Raw genomic sequence first — 22800 nt, forward strand, 5'->3', positions numbered from 1 at the left:
GCAGCGGAAGCGTGCTGGGCCCATAACCCAGAGGTCGATGGATCGAAACCATCCTCTGCTAACTTTTTTCAAATTATGTTTTTGTGTCATGGCATTAGGGCACAAAGAGCTGTAAGTGCCTGGATGCAATGTCATTCCTTGAACTTGCTGCCTCGTTCCACTCTTGCGCTAAATAGGAGAGGGTCCCAGCCCAGCCAACAAAATGTACTGTTCAATCAAACCAAACTTAAAACCAAGCTCCTTTTTTAAGGGGTCCCGGGGAAATGTTGGGCTGACCGGCAAGACCTCATGATGCGAACTGCTTCTGCGTCAAACGCAAGCTTTTTTCATTCCCAGCCAATGACTTATTCTTATTTCTAAGGGCCGCTCCATCAGATAGCCCAGACAGGCAGGCGTTGGTGGTATAGTGGTGAGCATAGCTGCCTTCCAAGCAGTTGACCCGGGTTCGATTCCCGGCCAACGCAGATCAAATCTTTAAATTGTTCAAAATGCATTTTTTGGAAATCAGACTCATGCTGAAAGCAAAGCTGACACACTTTTCGTGAAAATCAAAACCCCATCCAGGAAAGGTTCTTGCATCCTAGTTTCTGCAACTGTCTATCGGTGAGGGGATTGAAGCGAGCAGGGCTCCTGGCCCCTCCCCGACAAAGCCCTGACGAAGGCCTGACAAAGGCCTATTCGCCTTGCCCTGACGGGCCTTGGTCCCAGCAGGCCACCGAGCACAGCACCTCAGCCTATTAGAGTGAGGTTTCAGGATCTCTCTCATCCTGTAAACCAACATACTGAAGAAGGTGAAACGTGTGGCTGCGCTCCTCACATGCTGAAGCAGCAGCAGCCCTTTCCCTGAAGCAAAGTTCCTTCATTCCTCCCTCCCATAACCCTTAGCAGGGGATTTATGGTAATTGAGTTGAGTTTCCAAACTGGCCCTTCCTTCCTTCCTTCCCATATCTGCCAGCTCGAGAAGGCTTGTTTTGTTGCACCTGGGAAGTAAAGTATCTATTTGCGAGAGAGAGAGAATGAGAGAGAGAGACAGAGAGAGAGAGACAGAGAGAGAAGGGGAAGGGGTGTTGGCAGTTAGGGTGTGAGCTAGAGAAATGAGGCCTGTCTGCAAAAGGCCATGGGATGGGAGTGCGTGTTTGCAGGTTGTTTGGCTTTGTAAGGCCTACTGCCCGCTTCACTCGAAACTGGGTCTAGGGTTGTCGGTTTGTAGGCTGTAAAAGCCCAGAAAAGCTTTTGTTCTCCAACCAGCAGAGTGGCGCAGCGGAAGTGTGCTGGGCCCATAACCCAGAGGTCGATGGATCGAAACCATCCTCTGCTAACTTTTTTCAAATTATGTTTTTGTGTCATGGCATTAGGGCACAAAGAGCTGTAAGTGCCTGGATGCAATGTCATTCCTTGAACTTGCTGCCTCGTTCCACTCTTGCGCTAAATAGGAGAGGGTCCCAGCCCAGCCAACAAAATGTACTGTTCAATCAAACCAAACTTAAAACCAAGCTCCTTTTTTAAGGGGTCCCGGGGAAATGTTGGGCTGACCGGCAAGACCTCATGATGCGAACTGCTTCTGCGTCAAACGCAAGCTTTTTTCATTCCCAGCCAATGACTTATTCTTATTTCTAAGGGCCGCTCCATCAGATAGCCCAGACAGGCAGGCGTTGGTGGTATAGTGGTGAGCATAGCTGCCTTCCAAGCAGTTGACCCGGGTTCGATTCCCGGCCAACGCAGATCATATCTTTAAATTGTTCAAAACGCATTTTTTGGAAATCAGACTCATGCTGAAAGCAAAGCTGACACACTTTTCGTGAAAATCAAAACCCCATCCAGGAAAGGTTCTTGCATCCTAGTTTCTGCAACTGTCTATCGGTGAGGGGATTGAAGCGAGCAGGGCTCCTGGCCCCTCCCCGACAAAGCCCTGACGAAGGCCTGACAAAGGCCTATTCGCCTTGCCCTGACGGGCCTTGGTCCCAGCAGGCCACCGAGCACAGCACCTCAGCCTATTAGAGTGAGGTTTCAGGATCTCTCTCATCCTGTAAACCAACATACTGAAGAAGGTGAAACGTGTGGCTGCGCTCCTCACATGCTGAAGCAGCAGCAGCCCTTTCCCTGAAGCAAAGTTCCTTCATTCCTCCCTCCCATAACCCTTAGCAGGGGATTTATGGTAATTGAGTTGAGTTTCCAAACTGGCCCTTCCTTCCTTCCTTCCCATATCTGCCAGCTCGAGAAGGCTTGTTTTGTTGCACCTGGGAAGTAAAGTATCTATTTGCGAGAGAGAGAGAATGAGAGAGAGAGACAGAGAGAGAGAGACAGAGAGAGAAGGGGAAGAGGTGTTGGCAGTTAGGGTGTGAGCTAGAGAAATGAGGCCTGTCTGCAAAAGGCCATGGGATGGGAGTGCGTGGTTGCAGGTTGTTTGGCTTTGTAAGGCCTACTGCCCGCTTCACTCGAAACTGGGTCTAGGGTTGTCGGTTTGTAGGCTGTAAAAGCCCATAAAAGCTCGTGTTCTCCAACCAGCAGAGTGGCGCAGCGGAAGCGTGCTGGGCCCATAACCCAGAGGTCGATGGATCGAAACCATCCTCTGCTAACTTTTTTCAAATTATGTTTTTGTGTCATGGCATTAGGGCACAAAGAGCTGTAAGTGCCTGGATGCAATGTCATTCCTTGAACTTGCTGCCTCGTTCCACTCTTGCGCTAAATAGGAGAGGGTCCCAGCCCAGCCAACAAAATGTACTGTTCAATCAAACCAAACTTAAAACCAAGCTCCTTTTTTAAGGGGTCCCGGGGAAATGTTGGGCTGACCGGCAAGACCTCATGATGCGAACTGCTTCTGCGTCAAACGCAAGCTTTTTTCATTCCCAGCCAATGACTTATTCTTATTTCTAAGGGCCGCTCCATCAGATAGCCCAGACAGGCAGGCGTTGGTGGTATAGTGGTGAGCATAGCTGCCTTCCAAGCAGTTGACCTGGGTTCGATTCCCGGCCAACGCAGATCAAATCTTTAAATTGTTCAAAATGCATTTTTTGGAAATCAGACTCATGCTGAAAGCAAAGCTGACACACTTTTCGTGAAAATCAAAACCCCATCCAGGAAAGGTTCTTGCATCCTAGTTTCTGCAACTGTCTATCGGTGAGGGGATTGAAGCGAGCAGGGCTCCTGGCCCCTCCCCGACAAAGCCCTGACGAAGGCCTGACAAAGGCCTATTCGCCTTGCCCTGACGGGCCTTGGTCCCAGCAGGCCACCGAGCACAGCACCTCAGCCTATTAGAGTGAGGTTTCAGGATCTCTCTCATCCTGTAAACCAACATACTGAAGAAGGTGAAACGTGTGGCTGCGCTCCTCACATGCTGAAGCAGCAGCAGCCCTTTCCCTGAAGCAAAGTTCCTTCATTCCTCCCTCCCATAACCCTTAGCAGGGGATTTATGGTAATTGAGTTGAGTTTCCAAACTGGCCCTTCCTTCCTTCCTTCCCATATCTGCCAGCTCGAGAAGGCTTGTTTTGTTGCACCTGGGAAGTAAAGTATCTATTTGCGAGAGAGAGAGAATGAGAGAGAGAGACAGAGAGAGAGAGACAGAGAGAGAAGGGGAAGGGGTGTTGGCAGTTAGGGTGTGAGCTAGAGAAATGAGGCCTGTCTGCAAAAGGCCATGGGATGGGAGTGCGTGGTTGCAGGTTGTTTGGCTTTGTAAGGCCTACTGCCCGCTTCACTCGAAACTGGGTCTAGGGTTGTCGGTTTGTAGGCTGTAAAAGCCCAGAAAAGCTCTTGTTCTCCAACCAGCAGAGTGGCGCAGCGGAAGCGTGCTGGGCCCATAACCCAGAGGTCGATGGATCGAAACCATCCTCTGCTAACTTTTTTCAAATTATGTTTTTGTGTCATGGCATTAGGGCACAAAGAGCTGTAAGTGCCTGGATGCAATGTCATTCCTTGAACTTGCTGCCTCGTTCCACTCTTGTGCTAAATAGGAGAGGGTCCCAGCCCAGCCAACAAAATGTACTGTTCAATCAAACCAAACTTAAAACCAAGCTCCTTTTTTAAGGGGTCCCGGGGAAATGTTGGGCTGACCGGCAAGACCTCATGATGCGAACTGCTTCTGCGTCAAACGCAAGCTTTTTTCATTCCCAGCCAATGACTTATTCTTATTTCTAAGGGCCGCTCCATCAGATAGCCCAGACAGGCAGGCGTTGGTGGTATAGTGGTGAGCATAGCTGCCTTCCAAGCAGTTGACCCGGGTTCGATTCCCGGCCAACGCAGATCATATCTTTAAATTGTTCAAAACGCATTTTTTGGAAATCAGACTCATGCTGAAAGCAAAGCTGACACACTTTTCGTGAAAATCAAAACCCCATCCAGGAAAGGTTCTTGCATCCTAGTTTCTGCAACTGTCTATCGGTGAGGGGATTGAAGCGAGCAGGGCTCCTGGCCCCTCCCCGACAAAGCCCTGACGAAGGCCTGACAAAGGCCTATTCGCCTTGCCCTGACGGGCCTTGGTCCCAGCAGGCCACCGAGCACAGCACCTCAGCCTATTAGAGTGAGGTTTCAGGATCTCTCTCATCCTGTAAACCAACATACTGAAGAAGGTGAAACGTGTGGCTGCGCTCCTCACATGCTGAAGCAGCAGCAGCCCTTTCCCTGAAGCAAAGTTCCTTCATTCCTCCCTCCCATAACCCTTAGCAGGGGATTTATGGTAATTGAGTTGAGTTTCCAAACTGGCCCTTCCTTCCTTCCTTCCCTCCCATATCTGCCAGCTCGAGAAGGCTTGTTTTGTTGCACCTGGGAAGTAAAGTATCTATTTGCGAGAGAGAGAGAATGAGAGAGAGAGACAGAGAGAGAGAGACAGAGAGAGAAGGGGAAGAGGTGTTGGCAGTTAGGGTGTGAGCTAGAGAAATGAGGCCTGTCTGCAAAAGGCCATGGGATGGGAGTGCGTGGTTGCAGGTTGTTTGGCTTTGTAAGGCCTACTGCCCGCTTCACTCGAAACTGGGTCTAGGGTTGTCGGTTTGTAGGCTGTAAAAGCCCAGAAAAGCTCTTGTTCTCCAACCAGCAGAGTGGCGCAGCGGAAGCGTGCTGGGCCCATAACCCAGAGGTCGATGGATCGAAACCATCCTCTGCTAACTTTTTTCAAATTATGTTTTTGTGTCATGGCATTAGGGCACAAAGAGCTGTAAGTGCCTGGATGCAATGTCATTCCTTGAACTTGCTGCCTCGTTCCACTCTTGCGCTAAATAGGAGAGGGTCCCAGCCCAGCCAACAAAATGTACTGTTCAATCAAACCAAACTTAAAACCAAGCTCCTTTTTTAAGGGGTCCCGGGGAAATGTTGGGCTGACCGGCAAGACCTCATGATGCGAACTGCTTCTGCGTCAAACGCAAGCTTTTTTCATTCCCAGCCAATGACTTATTCTTATTTCTAAGGGCCGCTCCATCAGATAGCCCAGACAGGCAGGCGTTGGTGGTATAGTGGTGAGCATAGCTGCCTTCCAAGCAGTTGACCTGGGTTCGATTCCCGGCCAACGCAGATCAAATCTTTAAATTGTTCAAAATGCATTTTTTGGAAATCAGACTCATGCTGAAAGCAAAGCTGACACACTTTTCGTGAAAATCAAAACCCCATCCAGGAAAGGTTCTTGCATCCTAGTTTCTGCAACTGTCTATCGGTGAGGGGATTGAAGCGAGCAGGGCTCCTGGCCCCTCCCCGACAAAGCCCTGACGAAGGCCTGACAAAGGCCTATTCGCCTTGCCCTGACGGGCCTTGGTCCCAGCAGGCCACCGAGCACAGCACCTCAGCCTATTAGAGTGAGGTTTCAGGATCTCTCTCATCCTGTAAACCAACATACTGAAGAAGGTGAAACGTGTGGCTGCGCTCCTCACATGCTGAAGCAGCAGCAGCCCTTTCCCTGAAGCAAAGTTCCTTCATTCCTCCCTCCCATAACCCTTAGCAGGGGATTTATGGTAATTGAGTTGAGTTTCCAAACTGGCCCTTCCTTCCTTCCTTCCCATATCTGCCAGCTCGAGAAGGCTTGTTTTGTTGCACCTGGGAAGTAAAGTATCTATTTGCGAGAGAGAGAGAATGAGAGAGAGAGACAGAGAGAGAGAGACAGAGAGAGAAGGGGAAGGGGTGTTGGCAGTTAGGGTGTGAGCTAGAGAAATGAGGCCTGTCTGCAAAAGGCCATGGGATGGGAGTGCGTGGTTGCAGGTTGTTTGGCTTTGTAAGGCCTACTGCCCGCTTCACTCGAAACTGGGTCTAGGGTTGTCGGTTTGTAGGCTGTAAAAGCCCAGAAAAGCTCTTGTTCTCCAACCAGCAGAGTGGCGCAGCGGAAGCGTGCTGGGCCCATAACCCAGAGGTCGATGGATCGAAACCATCCTCTGCTAACTTTTTTCAAATTATGTTTTTGTGTCATGGCATTAGGGCACAAAGAGCTGTAAGTGCCTGGATGCAATGTCATTCCTTGAACTTGCTGCCTCGTTCCACTCTTGCGCTAAATAGGAGAGGGTCCCAGCCCAGCCAACAAAATGTACTGTTCAATCAAACCAAACTTAAAACCAAGCTCCTTTTTTAAGGGGTCCCGGGGAAATGTTGGGCTGACCGGCAAGACCTCATGATGCGAACTGCTTCTGCGTCAAACGCAAGCTTTTTTCATTCCCAGCCAATGACTTATTCTTATTTCTAAGGGCCGCTCCATCAGATAGCCCAGACAGGCAGGCGTTGGTGGTATAGTGGTGAGCATAGCTGCCTTCCAAGCAGTTGACCTGGGTTCGATTCCCGGCCAACGCAGATCAAATCTTTAAATTGTTCAAAATGCATTTTTTGGAAATCAGACTCATGCTGAAAGCAAAGCTGACACACTTTTCGTGAAAATCAAAACCCCATCCAGGAAAGGTTCTTGCATCCTAGTTTCTGCAACTGTCTATCGGTGAGGGGATTGAAGCGAGCAGGGCTCCTGGCCCCTCCCCGACAAAGCCCTGACAAAGGCCTATTCGCCTTGCCCTGACGGGCCTTGGTCCCAGCAGGCCACCGAGCACAGCACCTCAGCCTATTAGAGTGAGGTTTCAGGATCTCTCTCATCCTGTAAACCAACATACTGAAGAAGGTGAAACGTGTGGCTGCGCTCCTCACATGCTGAAGCAGCAGCAGCCCTTTCCCTGAAGCAAAGTTCCTTCATTCCTCCCTCCCATAACCCTTAGCAGGGGATTTATGGTAATTGAGTTGAGTTTCCAAACTGGCCCTTCCTTCCTTCCTTCCCATATCTGCCAGCTCGAGAAGGCTTGTTTTGTTGCACCTGGGAAGTAAAGTATCTATTTGCGAGAGAGAGAGAATGAGAGAGAGAGACAGAGAGAGAGAGACAGAGAGAGAAGGGGAAGGGGTGTTGGCAGTTAGGGTGTGAGCTAGAGAAATGAGGCCTGTCTGCAAAAGGCCATGGGATGGGAGTGCGTGGTTGCAGGTTGTTTGGCTTTGTAAGGCCTACTGCCCGCTTCACTCGAAAATGGGTCTAGGGTTGTCGGTTTGTAGGCTGTAAAAGCCCAGAAAAGCTTTTGTTCTCCAACCAGCAGAGTGGCGCAGCGGAAGCGTGCTGGGCCTAGAACCCAGAGGTCGATGGATCGAAACCATCCTCTGCTAACTTTTTTCAAATTATGTTTTTGTGTCATGGCATTAGGGCACAAAGAGCTGTAAGTGCCTGGATGCAATGTCATTCCTTGAACTTGCTGCCTCGTTCCACTCTTGCGCTAAATAGGAGAGGGTCCCAGCCCAGCCAACAAAATGCACTGTTCAATCAAACCAAACTTAAAACCAAGCTCCTTTTTTAAGGGGTCCCGGGGAAATGTTGGGCTGACCGGCAAGACCTCATGATGCGAACTGCTTCTGCGTCAAACGCAAGCTTTTTTCATTCCCAGCCAATGACTTATTCTTATTTCTAAGGGCCGCTCCATCAGATAGCCCAGACAGGCAGGCGTTGGTGGTATAGTGGTGAGCATAGCTGCCTTCCAAGCAGTTGACCCGGGTTCGATTCCCGGCCAACGCAGATCAAATCTTTAAATTGTTCAAAATGCATTTTTTGGAAATCAGACTCATGCTGAAAGCAAAGCTGACACACTTTTCGTGAAAATCAAAACCCCATCCAGGAAAGGTTCTTGCATCCTAGTTTCTGCAACTGTCTATCGGTGAGGGGATTGAAGCGAGCAGGGCTCCTGGCCCCTCCCCGACAAAGCCCTGACGAAGGCCTGACAAAGGCCTATTCGCCTTGCCCTGACGGGCCTTGGTCCCAGCAGGCCACCGAGCACAGCACCTCAGCCTATTAGAGTGAGGTTTCAGGATCTCTCTCATCCTGTAAACCAACATACTGAAGAAGGTGAAACGTGTGGCTGCGCTCCTCACATGCTGAAGCAGCAGCAGCCCTTTCCCTGAAGCAAAGTTCCTTCATTCCTCCCTCCCATAACCCTTAGCAGGGGATTTATGGTAATTGAGTTGAGTTTCCAAACTGGCCCTTCCTTCCTTCCTTCCCATATCTGCCAGCTCGAGAAGGCTTGTTTTGTTGCACCTGGGAAGTAAAGTATCTATTTGCGAGAGAGAGAGAATGAGAGAGAGAGACAGAGAGAGAGAGACAGAGAGAGAAGGGGAAGGGGTGTTGGCAGTTAGGGTGTGAGCTAGAGAAATGAGGCCTGTCTGCAAAAGGCCATGGGATGGGAGTGCGTGGTTGCAGGTTGTTTGGCTTTGTAAGGCCTACTGCCCGCTTCACTCGAAACTGGGTCTAGGGTTGTCGGTTTGTAGGCTGTAAAAGCCCAGAAAAGCTCTTGTTCTCCAACCAGCAGAGTGGCGCAGCGGAAGCGTGCTGGGCCCATAACCCAGAGGTCGATGGATCGAAACCATCCTCTGCTAACTTTTTTCAAATTATGTTTTTGTGTCATGGCATTAGGGCACAAAGAGCTGTAAGTGCCTGGATGCAATGTCATTCCTTGAACTTGCTGCCTCGTTCCACTCTTGCGCTAAATAGGAGAGGGTCCCAGCCCAGCCAACAAAATGTACTGTTCAATCAAACCAAACTTAAAACCAAGCTCCTTTTTTAAGGGGTCCCGGGGAAATGTTGGGCTGACCGGCAAGACCTCATGATGCGAACTGCTTCTGCGTCAAACGCAAGCTTTTTTCATTCCCAGCCAATGACTTATTCTTATTTCTAAGGGCCGCTCCATCAGATAGCCCAGACAGGCAGGCGTTGGTGGTATAGTGGTGAGCATAGCTGCCTTCCAAGCAGTTGACCCGGGTTCGATTCCCGGCCAACGCAGATCATATCTTTAAATTGTTCAAAACGCATTTTTTGGAAATCAGACTCATGCTGAAAGCAAAGCTGACACACTTTTCGTGAAAATCAAAACCCCATCCAGGAAAGGTTCTTGCATCCTAGTTTCTGCAACTGTCTATCGGTGAGGGGATTGAAGCGAGCAGGGCTCCTGGCCCCTCCCCGACAAAGCCCTGACGAAGGCCTGACAAAGGCCTATTCGCCTTGCCCTGACGGGCCTTGGTCCCAGCAGGCCACCGAGCACAGCACCTCAGCCTATTAGAGTGAGGTTTCAGGATCTCTCTCATCCTGTAAACCAACATACTGAAGAAGGTGAAACGTGTGGCTGCGCTCCTCACATGCTGAAGCAGCAGCAGCCCTTTCCCTGAAGCAAAGTTCCTTCATTCCTCCCTCCCATAACCCTTAGCAGGGGATTTATGGTAATTGAGTTGAGTTTCCAAACTGGCCCTTCCTTCCTTCCTTCCCATATCTGCCAGCTCGAGAAGGCTTGTTTTGTTGCACCTGGGAAGTAAAGTATCTATTTGCGAGAGAGAGAGAATGAGAGAGAGAGACAGAGAGAGAGAGACAGAGAGAGAAGGGGAAGAGGTGTTGGCAGTTAGGGTGTGAGCTAGAGAAATGAGGCCTGTCTGCAAAAGGCCATGGGATGGGAGTGCGTGGTTGCAGGTTGTTTGGCTTTGTAAGGCCTACTGCCCGCTTCACTCGAAACTGGGTCTAGGGTTGTCGGTTTGTAGGCTGTAAAAGCCCAGAAAAGCTCTTGTTCTCCAACCAGCAGAGTGGTGCAGCGGAAGCGTGCTGGGCCCATAACCCAGAGGTCGATGGATCGAAACCATCCTCTGCTAACTTTTTTCAAATTATGTTTTTGTGTCATGGCATTAGGGCACAAAGAGATGTAAGTGCCTGGATGCAATGTCATTCCTTGAACTTGCTGCCTCGTTCCACTCTTGCGCTAAATAGGAGAGGGTCCCAGCCCAGCCAACAAAATGTACTGTTCAATCAAACCAAACTTAAAACCAAGCTCCTTTTTTAAGGGGTCCCGGGGAAATGTTGGGCTGACCGGCAAGACCTCATGATGCGAACTGCTTCTGCGTCAAACGCAAGCTTTTTTCATTCCCAGCCAATGACTTATTCTTATTTCTAAGGGCCGCTCCATCAGATAGCCCAGACAGGCAGGCGTTGGTGGTATAGTGGTGAGCATAGCTGCCTTCCAAGCAGTTGACCTGGGTTCGATTCCCGGCCAACGCAGATCAAATCTTTAAATTGTTCAAAATGCATTTTTTGGAAATCAGACTCATGCTGAAAGCAAAGCTGACACACTTTTCGTGAAAATCAAAACCCCATCCAGGAAAGGTTCTTGCATCCTAGTTTCTGCAACTGTCTATCGGTGAGGGGATTGAAGCGAGCAGGGCTCCTGGCCCCTCCCCGACAAAGCCCTGACGAAGGCCTGACAAAGGCCTATTCGCCTTGCCCTGACGGGCCTTGGTCCCAGCAGGCCACCGAGCACAGCACCTCAGCCTATTAGAGTGAGGTTTCAGGATCTCTCTCATCCTGTAAACCAACATACTGAAGAAGGTGAAACGTGTGGCTGCGCTCCTCACATGCTGAAGCAGCAGCAGCCCTTTCCCTGAAGCAAAGTTCCTTCATTCCTCCCTCCCATAACCCTTAGCAGGGGATTTATGGTAATTGAGTTGAGTTTCCAAACTGGCCCTTCCTTCCTTCCTTCCCATATCTGCCAGCTCGAGAAGGCTTGTTTTGTTGCACCTGGGAAGTAAAGTATCTATTTGCGAGAGAGAGAGAATGAGAGAGAGAGACAGAGAGAGAGAGACAGAGAGAGAAGGGGAAGGGGTGTTGGCAGTTAGGGTGTGAGCTAGAGAAATGAGGCCTGTCTGCAAAAGGCCATGGGATGGGAGTGCGTGGTTGCAGGTTGTTTGGCTTTGTAAGGCCTACTGCCCGCTTCACTCGAAACTGGGTCTAGGGTTGTCGGTTTGTAGGCTGTAAAAGCCCAGAAAAGCTCTTGTTCTCCAACCAGCAGAGTGGCGCAGCGGAAGCGTGCTGGGCCCATAACCCAGAGGTCGATGGATCGAAACCATCCTCTGCTAACTTTTTTCAAATTATGTTTTTGTGTCATGGCATTAGGGCACAAAGAGCTGTAAGTGCCTGGATGCAATGTCATTCCTTGAACTTGCTGCCTCGTTCCACTCTTGCGCTAAATAGGAGAGGGTCCCAGCCCAGCCAACAAAATGTACTGTTCAATCAAACCAAACTTAAAACCAAGCTCCTTTTTTAAGGGGTCCCGGGGAAATGTTGGGCTGACCGGCAAGACCTCATGATGCGAACTGCTTCTGCGTCAAACGCAAGCTTTTTTCATTCCCAGCCAATGACTTATTCTTATTTCTAAGGGCCGCTCCATCAGATAGCCCAGACAGGCAGGCGTTGGTGGTATAGTGGTGAGCATAGCTGCCTTCCAAGCAGTTGACCTGGGTTCGATTCCCGGCCAACGCAGATCAAATCTTTAAATTGTTCAAAATGCATTTTTTGGAAATCAGACTCATGCTGAAAGCAAAGCTGACACACTTTTCGTGAAAATCAAAACCCCATCCAGGAAAGGTTCTTGCATCCTAGTTTCTGCAACTGTCTATCGGTGAGGGGATTGAAGCGAGCAGGGCTCCTGGCCCCTCCCCGACAAAGCCCTGACGAAGGCCTGACAAAGGCCTATTCGCCTTGCCCTGACGGGCCTTGGTCCCAGCAGGCCACCGAGCACAGCACCTCAGCCTATTAGAGTGAGGTTTCAGGATCTCTCTCATCCTGTAAACCAACATACTGAAGAAGGTGAAACGTGTGGCTGCGCTCCTCACATGCTGAAGCAGCAGCAGCCCTTTCCCTGAAGCAAAGTTCCTTCATTCCTCCCTCCCATAACCCTTAGCAGGGGATTTATGGTAATTGAGTTGAGTTTCCAAACTGGCCCTTCCTTCCTTCCTTCCCATATCTGCCAGCTCGAGAAGGCTTGTTTTGTTGCACCTGGGAAGTAAAGTATCTATTTGCGAGAGAGAGAGAATGAGAGAGAGAGACAGAGAGAGAGAGACAGAGAGAGAAGGGGAAGGGGTGTTGGCAGTTAGGGTGTGAGCTAGAGAAATGAGGCCTGTCTGCAAAAGGCCATGGGATGGGAGTGCGTGGTTGCAGGTTGTTTGGCTTTGTAAGGCCTACTGCCCTCTTCACTCGAAACTGGGTCTAGGGTTGTCGGTTTGTAGGCTGTAAAAGCCCAGAAAAGCTCTTGTTCTCCAACCAGCAGAGTGGCGCAGCGGAAGCGTGCTGGGCCCATAACCCAGAGGTCGATGGATCGAAACCATCCTCTGCTAACTTTTTTCAAATTATGTTTTTGTGTCATGGCATTAGGGCACAAAGAGCTGTAAGTGCCTGGATGCAATGTCATTCCTTGAACTTGCTGCCTCGTTCCACTCTTGCGCTAAATAGGAGAGGGTCCCAGCCCAGCCAACAAAATGTACTGTTCAATCAAACCAAACTTAAAACCAAGCTCCTTTTTTAAGGGGTCCCGGGGAAATGTTGGGCTGACCGGCAAGACCTCATGATGCGAACTGCTTCTGCGTCAAACGCAAGCTTTTTTCATTCCCAGCCAATGACTTATTCTTATTTCTAAGGGCCGCTCCATCAGATAGCCCAGACAGGCAGGCGTTGGTGGTATAGTGGTGAGCATAGCTGCCTTCCAAGCAGTTGACCTGGGTTCGATTCCCGGCCAACGCAGATCAAATCTTTAAATTGTTCAAAATGCATTTTTTGGAAATCAGACTCATGCTGAAAGCAAAGCTGACACACTTTTCGTGAAAATCAAAACCCCATCCAGGAAAGGTTCTTGCATCCTAGTTTCTGCAACTGTCTATCGGTGAGGGGATTGAAGCGAGCAGGGCTCCTGGCCCCTCCCCGACAAAGCCCTGACAAAGGCCTATTCGCCTTGCCCTGACGGGCCTTGGTCCCAGCAGGCCACCGAGCACAGCACCTCAGCCTATTAGAGTGAGGTTTCAGGATCTCTCTCATCCTGTAAACCAACATACTGAAGAAGGTGAAACGTGTGGCTGCGCTCCTCACATGCTGAAGCAGCAGCAGCCCTTTCCCTGAAGCAAAGTTCCTTCATTCCTCCCTCCCATAACCCTTAGCAGGGGATTTATGGTAATTGAGTTGAGTTTCCAAACTGGCCCTTCCTTCCTTCCTTCCCATATCTGCCAGCTCGAGAAGGCTTGTTTTGTTGCACCTGGGAAGTAAAGTATCTATTTGCGAGAGAGAGAGAATGAGAGAGAGAGACAGAGAGAGAGAGACAGAGAGAGAAGGGGAAGGGGTGTTGGCAGTTAGGGTGTGAGCTAGAGAAATGAGGCCTGTCTGCAAAAGGCCATGGGATGGGAGTGCGTGGTTGCAGGTTGTTTGGCTTTGTAAGGCCTACTGCCCGCTTCACTCGAAAATGGGTCTAGGGTTGTCGGTTTGTAGGCTGTAAAAGCCCAGAAAAGCTTTTGTTCTCCAACCAGCAGAGTGGCGCAGCGGAAGCGTGCTGGGCCCAGAACCCAGAGGTCGATGGATCGAAACCATCCTCTGCTAACTTTTTTCAAATTATGTTTTTGTGTCATGGCATTAGGGCACAAAGAGCTGTAAGTGCCTGGATGCAATGTCATTCCTTGAACTTGCTGCCTCGTTCCACTCTTGCGCTAAATAGGAGAGGGTCCCAGCCCAGCCAACAAAATGCACTGTTCAATCAAACCAAACTTAAAACCAAGCTCCTTTTTTAAGGGGTCCCGGGGAAATGTTGGGCTGACCGGCAAGACCTCATGATGCGAACTGCTTCTGCGTCAAACGCAAGCTTTTTTCATTCCCAGCCAATGACTTATTCTTATTTCTAAGGGCCGCTCCATCAGATAGCCCAGACAGGCAGGCGTTGGTGGTATAGTGGTGAGCATAGCTGCCTTCCAAGCAGTTGACCCGGGTTCGATTCCCGGCCAACGCAGATCAAATCTTTAAATTGTTCAAAATGCATTTTTTGGAAATCAGACTCATGCTGAAAGCAAAGCTGACACACTTTTCGTGAAAATCAAAACCCCATCCAGGAAAGGTTCTTGCATCCTAGTTTCTGCAACTGTCTATCGGTGAGGGGATTGAAGCGAGCAGGGCTCCTGGCCCCTCCCCGACAAAGCCCTGACGAAGGCCTGACAAAGGCCTATTCGCCTTGCCCTGACGGGCCTTGGTCCCAGCAGGCCACCGAGCACAGCACCTCAGCCTATTAGAGTGAGGTTTCAGGATCTCTCTCATCCTGTAAACCAACATACTGAAGAAGGTGAAACGTGTGGCTGCGCTCCTCACATGCTGAAGCAGCAGCAGCCCTTTCCCTGAAGCAAAGTTCCTTCATTCCTCCCTCCCATAACCCTTAGCAGGGGATTTATGGTAATTGAGTTGAGTTTCCAAACTGGCCCTTCCTTCCTTCCTTCCCATATCTGCCAGCTCGAGAAGGCTTGTTTTGTTGCACCTGGGAAGTAAAGTATCTATTTGCGAGAGAGAGAGAATGAGAGAGAGAGACAGAGAGAGAGAGACAGAGAGAGAAGGGGAAGGGGTGTTGGCAGTTAGGGTGTGAGCTAGAGAAATGAGGCCTGTCTGCAAAAGGCCATGGGATGGGAGTGCGTGGTTGCAGGTTGTTTGGCTTTGTAAGGCCTACTGCCCGCTTCACTCGAAACTGGGTCTAGGGTTGTCGGTTTGTAGGCTGTAAAAGCCCAGAAAAGCTCTTGTTCTCCAACCAGCAGAGTGGCGCAGCGGAAGCGTGCTGGGCCCATAACCCAGAGGTCGATGGATCGAAACCATCCTCTGCTAACTTTTTTCAAATTATGTTTTTGTGTCATGGCATTAGGGCACAAAGAGCTGTAAGTGCCTGGATGCAATGTCATTCCTTGAACTTGCTGCCTCGTTCCACTCTTGCGCTAAATAGGAGAGGGTCCCAGCCCAGCCAACAAAATGTACTGTTCAATCAAACCAAACTTAAAACCAAGCTCCTTTTTTAAGGGGTCCCGGGGAAATGTTGGGCTGACCGGCAAGACCTCATGATGCGAACTGCTTCTGCGTCAAACGCAAGCTTTTTTCATTCCCAGCCAATGACTTATTCTTATTTCTAAGGGCCGCTCCATCAGATAGCCCAGACAGGCAGGCGTTGGTGGTATAGTGGTGAGCATAGCTGCCTTCCAAGCAGTTGACCCGGGTTCGATTCCCGGCCAACGCAGATCATATCTTTAAATTGTTCAAAACGCATTTTTTGGAAATCAGACTCATGCTGAAAGCAAAGCTGACACACTTTTCGTGAAAATCAAAACCCCATCCAGGAAAGGTTCTTGCATCCTAGTTTCTGCAACTGTCTATCGGTGAGGGGATTGAAGCGAGCAGGGCTCCTGGCCCCTCCCCGACAAAGCCCTGACGAAGGCCTGACAAAGGCCTATTCGCCTTGCCCTGACGGGCCTTGGTCCCAGCAGGCCACCGAGCACAGCACCTCAGCCTATTAGAGTGAGGTTTCAGGATCTCTCTCATCCTGTAAACCAACATACTGAAGAAGGTGAAACGTGTGGCTGCGCTCCTCACATGCTGAAGCAGCAGCAGCCCTTTCCCTGAAGCAAAGTTCCTTCATTCCTCCCTCCCATAACCCTTAGCAGGGGATTTATGGTAATTGAGTTGAGTTTCCAAACTGGCCCTTCCTTCCTTCCTTCCCATATCTGCCAGCTCGAGAAGGCTTGTTTTGTTGCACCTGGGAAGTAAAGTATCTATTTGCGAGAGAGAGAGAATGAGAGAGAGAGACAGAGAGAGAGAGACAGAGAGAGAAGGGGAAGGGGTGTTGGCAGTTAGGGTGTGAGCTAGAGAAATGAGGCCTGTCTGCAAAAGGCCATGGGATGGGAGTGCGTGGTTGCAGGTTGTTTGGCTTTGTAAGGCCTACTGCCCGCTTCACTCGAAACTGGGTCTAGGGTTGTCGGTTTGTAGGCTGTAAAAGCCCAGAAAAGCTCTTGTTCTCCAACCAGCAGAGTGGCGCAGCGGAAGCGTGCTGGGCCCATAACCCAGAGGTCGATGGATCGAAACCATCCTCTGCTAACTTTTTTCAAATTATGTTTTTGTGTCATGGCATTAGGGCACAAAGAGCTGTAAGTGCCTGGATGCAATGTCATTCCTTGAACTTGCTGCCTCGTTCCACTCTTGTGCTAAATAGGAGAGGGTCCCAGCCCAGCCAACAAAATGTACTGTTCAATAAAACCAAACTTAAAACCAAGCTCCTTTTTTAAGGGGTCCCGGGGAAATGTTGGGCTGACCGGCAATACCTCATGATGCGAACTGCTTCTGCGTCAAACGCAAGCTTTTTTCATTCCCAGCCAATGACTTATTCTTATTTCTAAGGGCCGCTCCATCAGATAGCCCAGACAGGCAGGCGTTGGTGGTATAGTGGTGAGCATAGCTGCCTTCCAAGCAGTTGACCCGGGTTCGATTCCCGGCCAACGCAGATCAAATCTTTAAATTGTTCAAAATGCATTTTTTGGAAATCAGACTCATGCTGAAAGCAAAGCTGACACACTTTTCGTGAAAATCAAAACCCCATCCAGGAAAGGTTCTTGCATCCTAGTTTCTGCAACTGTCTATCGGTGAGGGGATTGAAGCGAGCAGGGCTCCTGGCCCCTCCCCGACAAAGCCCTGACGAAGGCCTGACAAAGGCCTATTCGCCTTGCCCTGACGGGCCTTGGTCCCAGCAGGCCACCGAGCACAGCACCTCAGCCTATTAGAGTGAGGTTTCAGGATCTCTCTCATCCTGTAAACCAACATACTGAAGAAGGTGAAACGTGTGGCTGCGCTCCTCACATGCTGAAGCAGCAGCAGCCCTTTCCCTGAAGCAAAGTTCCTTCATTCCTCCCTCCCATAACCCTTAGCAGGGGATTTATGGTAATTGAGTTGAGTTTCCAAACTGGCCCTTCCTTCCTTCCTTCCCATATCTGCCAGCTCGAGAAGGCTTGTTTTGTTGCACCTGGGAAGTAAAGTATCTATTTGCGAGAGAGAGAGAATGAGAGAGAGAGACAGAGAGAGAGAGACAGAGAGAGAAGGGGAAGGGGTGTTGGCAGTTAGGGTGTGAGCTAGAGAAATGAGGCCTGTCTGCAAAAGGCCATGGGATGGGAGTGCGTGGTTGCAGGTTGTTTGGCTTTGTAAGGCCTACTGCCCGCTTCACTCGAAACTGGGTCTAGGGTTGTCGGTTTGTAGGCTGTAAAAGCCCAGAAAAGCTCTTGTTCTCCAACCAGCAGAGTGGCGCAGCGGAAGCGTGCTGGGCCCATAACCCAGAGGTCGATGGATCGAAACCATCCTCTGCTAACTTTTTTCAAATTATGTTTTTGTGTCATGGCATTAGGGCACAAAGAGCTGTAAGTGCCTGGATGCAATGTCATTCCTTGAACTTGCTGCCTCGTTCCACTCTTGCGCTAAATAGGAGAGGGTCCCAGCCCAGCCAACAAAATGTACTGTTCAATCAAACCAAACTTAAAACCAAGCTCCTTTTTTAAGGGGTCCCGGGGAAATGTTGGGCTGACCGGCAAGACCTCATGATGCGAACTGCTTCTGCGTCAAATGCAAGCTTTTTTCATTCCCAGCCAATGACTTATTCTTATTTCTAAGGGCCGCTCCATCAGATAGTCCAGACAGGCAGGCGTTGGTGGTATAGTGGTGAGCATAGCTGCCTTCCAAGCAGTTGACCCGGAAATCTTTAAATTGTTCAAAATGCATTTTTTGGAAATCAGACTCATGCTGAAAGCAAAGCTGACACACTTTTCGTGAAAATCAAAACCCCATCCAGGAAAGGTTCTTGCATCCTAGTTTCTGCAACTGTCTATCGGTGAGGGGATTGAAGCGAGCAGGGCTCCTGGCCCCTCCCCGACAAAGCCCTGACGAAGGCCTGACAAAGGCCTATTCGCCTTGCCCTGACGGGCCTTGGTCCCAGCAGGCCACCGAGCACAGCACCTCAGCCTATTAGAGTGAGGTTTCAGGATCTCTCTCATCCTGTAAACCAACATACTGAAGAAGGTGAAACGTGTGGCTGCGCTCCTCACATGCTGAAGCAGCAGCAGCCCTTTCCCTGAAGCAAAGTTCCTTCATTCCTCCCTCCCATAACCCTTAGCAGGGGATTTATGGTAATTGAGTTGAGTTTCCAAACTGGCCCTTCCTTCCTTCCTTCCTTCCCATATCTGCCAGCTCGAGAAGGCTTGTTTTGTTGCACCTGGGAAGTAAAGTATCTATTTGCGAGAGAGAGAGAATGAGAGAGAGAGACAGAGAGAGAGAGACAGAGAGAGAAGGGGAAGGGGTGTTGGCAGTTAGGGTGTGAGCTAGAGAAATGAGGCCTGTCTGCAAAAGGCCATGGGATGGGAGTGCGTGGTTGCAGGTTGTTTGGCTTTGTAAGGCCTACTGCCCGCTTCACTCGAAACTGGGTCTAGGGTTGTCGGTTTGTAGGCTGTAAAAGCCCAGAAAAGCTCTTGTTCTCCAACCAGCAGAGTGGCGCAGCGGAAGCGTGCTGGGCCCATAACCCAGAGGTCGATGGATCGAAACCATCCTCTGCTAACTTTTTTCAAATTATGTTTTTGTGTCATGGCATTAGGGCACAAAGAGCTGTAAGTGCCTGGATGCAATGTCATTCCTTGAACTTGCTGCCTCGTTCCACTCTTGCGCTAAATAGGAGAGGGTCCCAGCCCAGCCAACAAAATGTACTGTTCAATCAAACCAAACTTAAAACCAAGCTCCTTTTTTAAGGGGTCCCGGGGAAATGTTGGGCTGACCGGCAAGACCTCATGATGCGAACTGCTTCTGCGTCAAACGCAAGCTTTTTTCATTCCCAGCCAATGACTTATTCTTATTTCTAAGGGCCGCTCCATCAGATAGCCCAGACAGGCAGGCGTTGGTGGTATAGTGGTGAGCATAGCTGCCTTCCAAGCAGTTGACCCGGGTTCGATTCCCGGCCAACGCAGATCAAATCTTTAAATTGTTCAAAATGCATTTTTTGGAAATCAGACTCATGCTGAAAGCAAAGCTGACACACTTTTCGTGAAAATCAAAACCCCATCCAGGAAAGGTTCTTGCATCCTAGTTTCTGCAACTGTCTATCGGTGAGGGGATTGAAGCGAGCAGGGCTCCTGGCCCCTCCCCGACAAAGCCCGGACGAAGGCCTGACAAAGGCCTATTCGCCTTGCCCTGACGGGCCTTGGTCCCAGCAGGCCACCGAGCACAGCACCTCAGCCTATTAGAGTGAGGTTTCAGGATCTCTCTCATCCTGTAAACCAACATACTGAAGAAGGTGAAACGTGTGGCTGCGCTCCTCACATGCTGAAGCAGCAGCAGCCCTTTCCCTGAAGCAAAGTTCCTTCATTCCTCCCTCCCATAACCCTTAGCAGGGGATTTATGGTAATTGAGTTGAGTTTCCAAACTGGCCCTTCCTTCCTTCCTTCCCATATCTGCCAGCTCGAGAAGGCTTGTTTTGTTGCACCTGGGAAGTAAAGTATCTATTTGCGAGAGAGAGAGAATGAGAGAGAGAGACAGAGAGAGAGAGACAGAGAGAGAAGGGGAAGGGGTGTTGGCAGTTAGGGTGTGAGCTAGAGAAATGAGGCCTGTCTGCAAAAGGCCATGGGATGGGAGTGCGTGGTTGCAGGTTGTTTGGCTTTGTAAGGCCTACTGCCCGCTTCACTCGAAACTGGGTCTAGGGTTGTCGGTTTGTAGGCTGTAAAAGCCCAGAAAAGCTCTTGTTCTCCAACCAGCAGAGTGGCGCAGCGGAAGCGTGCTGGGCCCATAACCCAGAGGTCGATGGATCGAAACCATCCTCTGCTAACTTTTTTCAAATTATGTTTTTGTGTCATGGCATTAGGGCACAAAGAGCTGTAAGTGCCTGGATGCAATGTCATTCCTTGAACTTGCTGCCTCGTTCCACTCTTGCGCTAAATAGGAGAGGGTCCCAGCCCAGCCAACAAAATGTACTGTTCAATCAAACCAAACTTAAAACCAAGCTCCTTTTTTAAGGGGTCCCGGGGAAATGTTGGGCTGACCGGCAAGACCTCATGATGCGAACTGCTTCTGCGTCAAACGCAAGCTTTTTTCATTCCCAGCCAATGACTTATTCTTATTTCTAAGGGCCGCTCCATCAGATAGGCCAGACAGGCAGGCGTTGGTGGTATAGTGGTGAGCATAGCTGCCTTCCAAGCAGTTGACCCGGGTTCGATTCCCGGCCAACGCAGATCAAATCTTTAAATTGTTCAAAATGCATTTTTTGGAAATCAGACTCATGCTGAAAGCAAAGCTGACACACTTTTCGTGAAAATCAAAACCCCATCCAGGAAAGGTTCTTGCATCCTAGTTTCTGCAACTGTCTATCGGTGAGGGGATTGAAGCGAGCAGGGCTCCTGGCCCCTCCCCGACAAAGCCCTGACGAAGGCCTGACAAAGGCCTATTCGCCTTGCCCTGACGGGCCTTGGTCCCAGCAGGCCACCGAGCACAGCACCTCAGCCTATTAGAGTGAGGTTTCAGGATCTCTCTCATCCTGTAAACCAACATACTGAAGAAGGTGAAACGTGTGGCTGCGCTCCTCACATGCTGAAGCAGCAGCAGCCCTTTCCCTGAAGCAAAGTTCCTTCATTCCTCCCTCCCATAACCCTTAGCAGGGGATTTATGGTAATTGAGTTGAGTTTCCAAACTGGCCCTTCCTTCCTTCCTTCCCATATCTGCCAGCTCGAGAAGGCTTGTTTTGTTGCACCTGGGAAGTAAAGTATCTATTTGCGAGAAAGAGAGAATGAGAGAGAGAGACAGAGAGAGAGAGACAGAGAGAGAAGGGGAAGGGGTGTTGGCAGTTAGGGTGTGAGCTAGAGAAATGAGGCCTGTCTGCAAAAGGCCATGGGATGGGAGTGCGTGGTTGCAGGTTGTTTGGCTTTGTAAGGCCTACTGCCCGCTTCACTCGAAACTGGGTCTAGGGTTGTCGGTTTGTAGGCTGTAAAAGCCCAGAAAAGCTCTTGTTCTCCAACCAGCAGAGTGGCGCAGCGGAAGCGTGCTGGGCCCATAACCCAGAGGTCGATGGATCGAAACCATCCTCTGCTAACTTTTTTCAAATTATGTTTTTGTGTCATGGCATTAGGGCACAAAGAGCTGTAAGTGCCTGGATGCAATGTCATTCCTTGAACTTGCTGCCTCGTTCCACTCTTGCGCTAAATAGGAGAGGGTCCCAGCCCAGCCAACAAAATGTACTGTTCAATCAAACCAAACTTAAAACCAAGCTCCTTTTTTAAGGGGTCCCGGGGAAATGTTGGGCTGACCGGCAAGACCTCATGATGCAAACTGCTTCTGCGTCAAACGCAAGCTTTTTTCATTCCCAGCCAATGACTTATTCTTATTTCTAAGGGCCGCTCCATCAGATAGCCCAGACAGGCAGGCGTTGGTGGTATAGTGGTGAGCATAGCTGCCTTCCAAGCAGTTGACCCGGGTTCGATTCCCGGCCAACGCAGATCAAATCTTTAAATTGTTCAAAATGCATTTTTTGGAAATCAGACTCATGCTGAAAGCAAAGTTGACACACTTTTCGTGAAAATCAAAACCCCATCCAGGAAAGGTTCTTGCATCCTAGTTTCTGCAACTGTCTATCGGTGAGGGGATTGAAGCGAGCAGGGCTCCTGGCCCCTCCCCGACAAAGCCCTGACGAAGGCCTGACAAAGGCCTATTCGCCTTGCCCTGACGGGCCTTGGTCCCAGCAGGCCACCGAGCACAGCACCTCAGCCTATTAGAGTGAGGTTTCAGGATCTCTCTCATCCTGTAAACCAACATACTGAAGAAGGTGAAACGTGTGGCTGCGCTCCTCACATGCTGAAGCAGCAGCAGCCCTTTCCCTGAAGCAAAGTTCCTTCATTCCTCCCTCCCATAACCCTTAGCAGGGGATTTATGGTAATTGAGTTGAGTTTCCAAACTGGCCCTTCCTTCCTTCCTTCCCATATCTGCCAGCTCGAGAAGGCTTGTTTTGTTGCACCTGGGAAGTAAAGTATCTATTTGCGAGAGAGAGAGAATGAGAGAGAGAGACAGAGAGAGAGAGACAGAGAGAGAAGGGGAAGGGGTGTTGGCAGTTAGGGTGTGAGCTAGAGAAATGAGGCCTGTCTGCAAAAGGCCATGGGATGGGAGTGCGTGGTTGCAGGTTGTTTGGCTTTGTAAGGCCTACTGCCCGCTTCACTCGAAACTGGGTCTAGGGTTGTCGGTTTGTAGGCTGTAAAAGCCCAGAAAAGCTCTTGTTCTCCAACCAGCAGAGTGGCGCAGCGGAAGCGTGCTGGGCCCATAACCCAGAGGTCGATGGATCGAAACCATCCTCTGCTAACTTTTTTCAAATTATGTTTTTGTGTCATGGCATTAGGGCACAAAGAGCTGTAAGTGCCTGGATGCAATGTCATTCCTTGAACTTGCTGCCTCGTTCCACTCTTGCGCTAAATAGGAGAGGGTCCCAGCCCAGCCAACAAAATGTACTGTTC

The 22800-nt window shown here is 50.0% G+C and overlaps 13 non-coding genes across 13 annotated transcripts; all 13 read left to right on the forward strand.

Annotated features, from left to right (window-relative positions):
- Positions 1 to 392: 392 nt before the first annotated feature.
- On the forward strand, positions 393 to 464 carry TRNAG-UCC (transfer RNA glycine (anticodon UCC)). The gene has a single exon. It is a non-coding gene; the product is annotated as a tRNA-Gly (tRNA).
- A 1185-nt stretch (positions 465 to 1649) lies between these two features.
- TRNAG-UCC (transfer RNA glycine (anticodon UCC)) lies at positions 1650 to 1721 on the forward strand. Its single transcript has one exon. It is a non-coding gene; the product is annotated as a tRNA-Gly (tRNA).
- Positions 1722 to 4163: 2442 nt separating this feature from the next.
- TRNAG-UCC (transfer RNA glycine (anticodon UCC)) lies at positions 4164 to 4235 on the forward strand. Its single transcript has one exon. It is a non-coding gene; the product is annotated as a tRNA-Gly (tRNA).
- Positions 4236 to 7524: 3289 nt separating this feature from the next.
- Positions 7525 to 7596, forward strand: TRNAL-UAG (transfer RNA leucine (anticodon UAG)). Its single transcript has one exon. It is a non-coding gene; the product is annotated as a tRNA-Leu (tRNA).
- Positions 7597 to 7927: 331 nt separating this feature from the next.
- TRNAG-UCC (transfer RNA glycine (anticodon UCC)) lies at positions 7928 to 7999 on the forward strand. Its single transcript has one exon. It is a non-coding gene; the product is annotated as a tRNA-Gly (tRNA).
- Positions 8000 to 9184: 1185 nt separating this feature from the next.
- Positions 9185 to 9256, forward strand: TRNAG-UCC (transfer RNA glycine (anticodon UCC)). The gene has a single exon. It is a non-coding gene; the product is annotated as a tRNA-Gly (tRNA).
- A 4542-nt stretch (positions 9257 to 13798) lies between these two features.
- On the forward strand, positions 13799 to 13870 carry TRNAL-CAG (transfer RNA leucine (anticodon CAG)). The gene has a single exon. It is a non-coding gene; the product is annotated as a tRNA-Leu (tRNA).
- A 331-nt stretch (positions 13871 to 14201) lies between these two features.
- Positions 14202 to 14273, forward strand: TRNAG-UCC (transfer RNA glycine (anticodon UCC)). Its single transcript has one exon. It is a non-coding gene; the product is annotated as a tRNA-Gly (tRNA).
- A 1185-nt stretch (positions 14274 to 15458) lies between these two features.
- TRNAG-UCC (transfer RNA glycine (anticodon UCC)) lies at positions 15459 to 15530 on the forward strand. Its single transcript has one exon. It is a non-coding gene; the product is annotated as a tRNA-Gly (tRNA).
- A 1185-nt stretch (positions 15531 to 16715) lies between these two features.
- TRNAG-UCC (transfer RNA glycine (anticodon UCC)) lies at positions 16716 to 16787 on the forward strand. Its single transcript has one exon. It is a non-coding gene; the product is annotated as a tRNA-Gly (tRNA).
- A 2421-nt stretch (positions 16788 to 19208) lies between these two features.
- Positions 19209 to 19280, forward strand: TRNAG-UCC (transfer RNA glycine (anticodon UCC)). Its single transcript has one exon. It is a non-coding gene; the product is annotated as a tRNA-Gly (tRNA).
- Positions 19281 to 20465: 1185 nt separating this feature from the next.
- TRNAG-UCC (transfer RNA glycine (anticodon UCC)) lies at positions 20466 to 20537 on the forward strand. The gene has a single exon. It is a non-coding gene; the product is annotated as a tRNA-Gly (tRNA).
- A 1185-nt stretch (positions 20538 to 21722) lies between these two features.
- Positions 21723 to 21794, forward strand: TRNAG-UCC (transfer RNA glycine (anticodon UCC)). The gene has a single exon. It is a non-coding gene; the product is annotated as a tRNA-Gly (tRNA).
- Positions 21795 to 22800: the final 1006 nt, after the last annotated feature.

The sequence above is a fragment of the Ambystoma mexicanum genome, chromosome 6q (assembly GCF_040938575.1).
Source record: "Ambystoma mexicanum isolate Mex_15411 chromosome 6q, UKY_AmexF1_1, whole genome shotgun sequence".
Taxonomy (NCBI): domain Eukaryota; kingdom Metazoa; phylum Chordata; class Amphibia; order Caudata; family Ambystomatidae; genus Ambystoma; species Ambystoma mexicanum.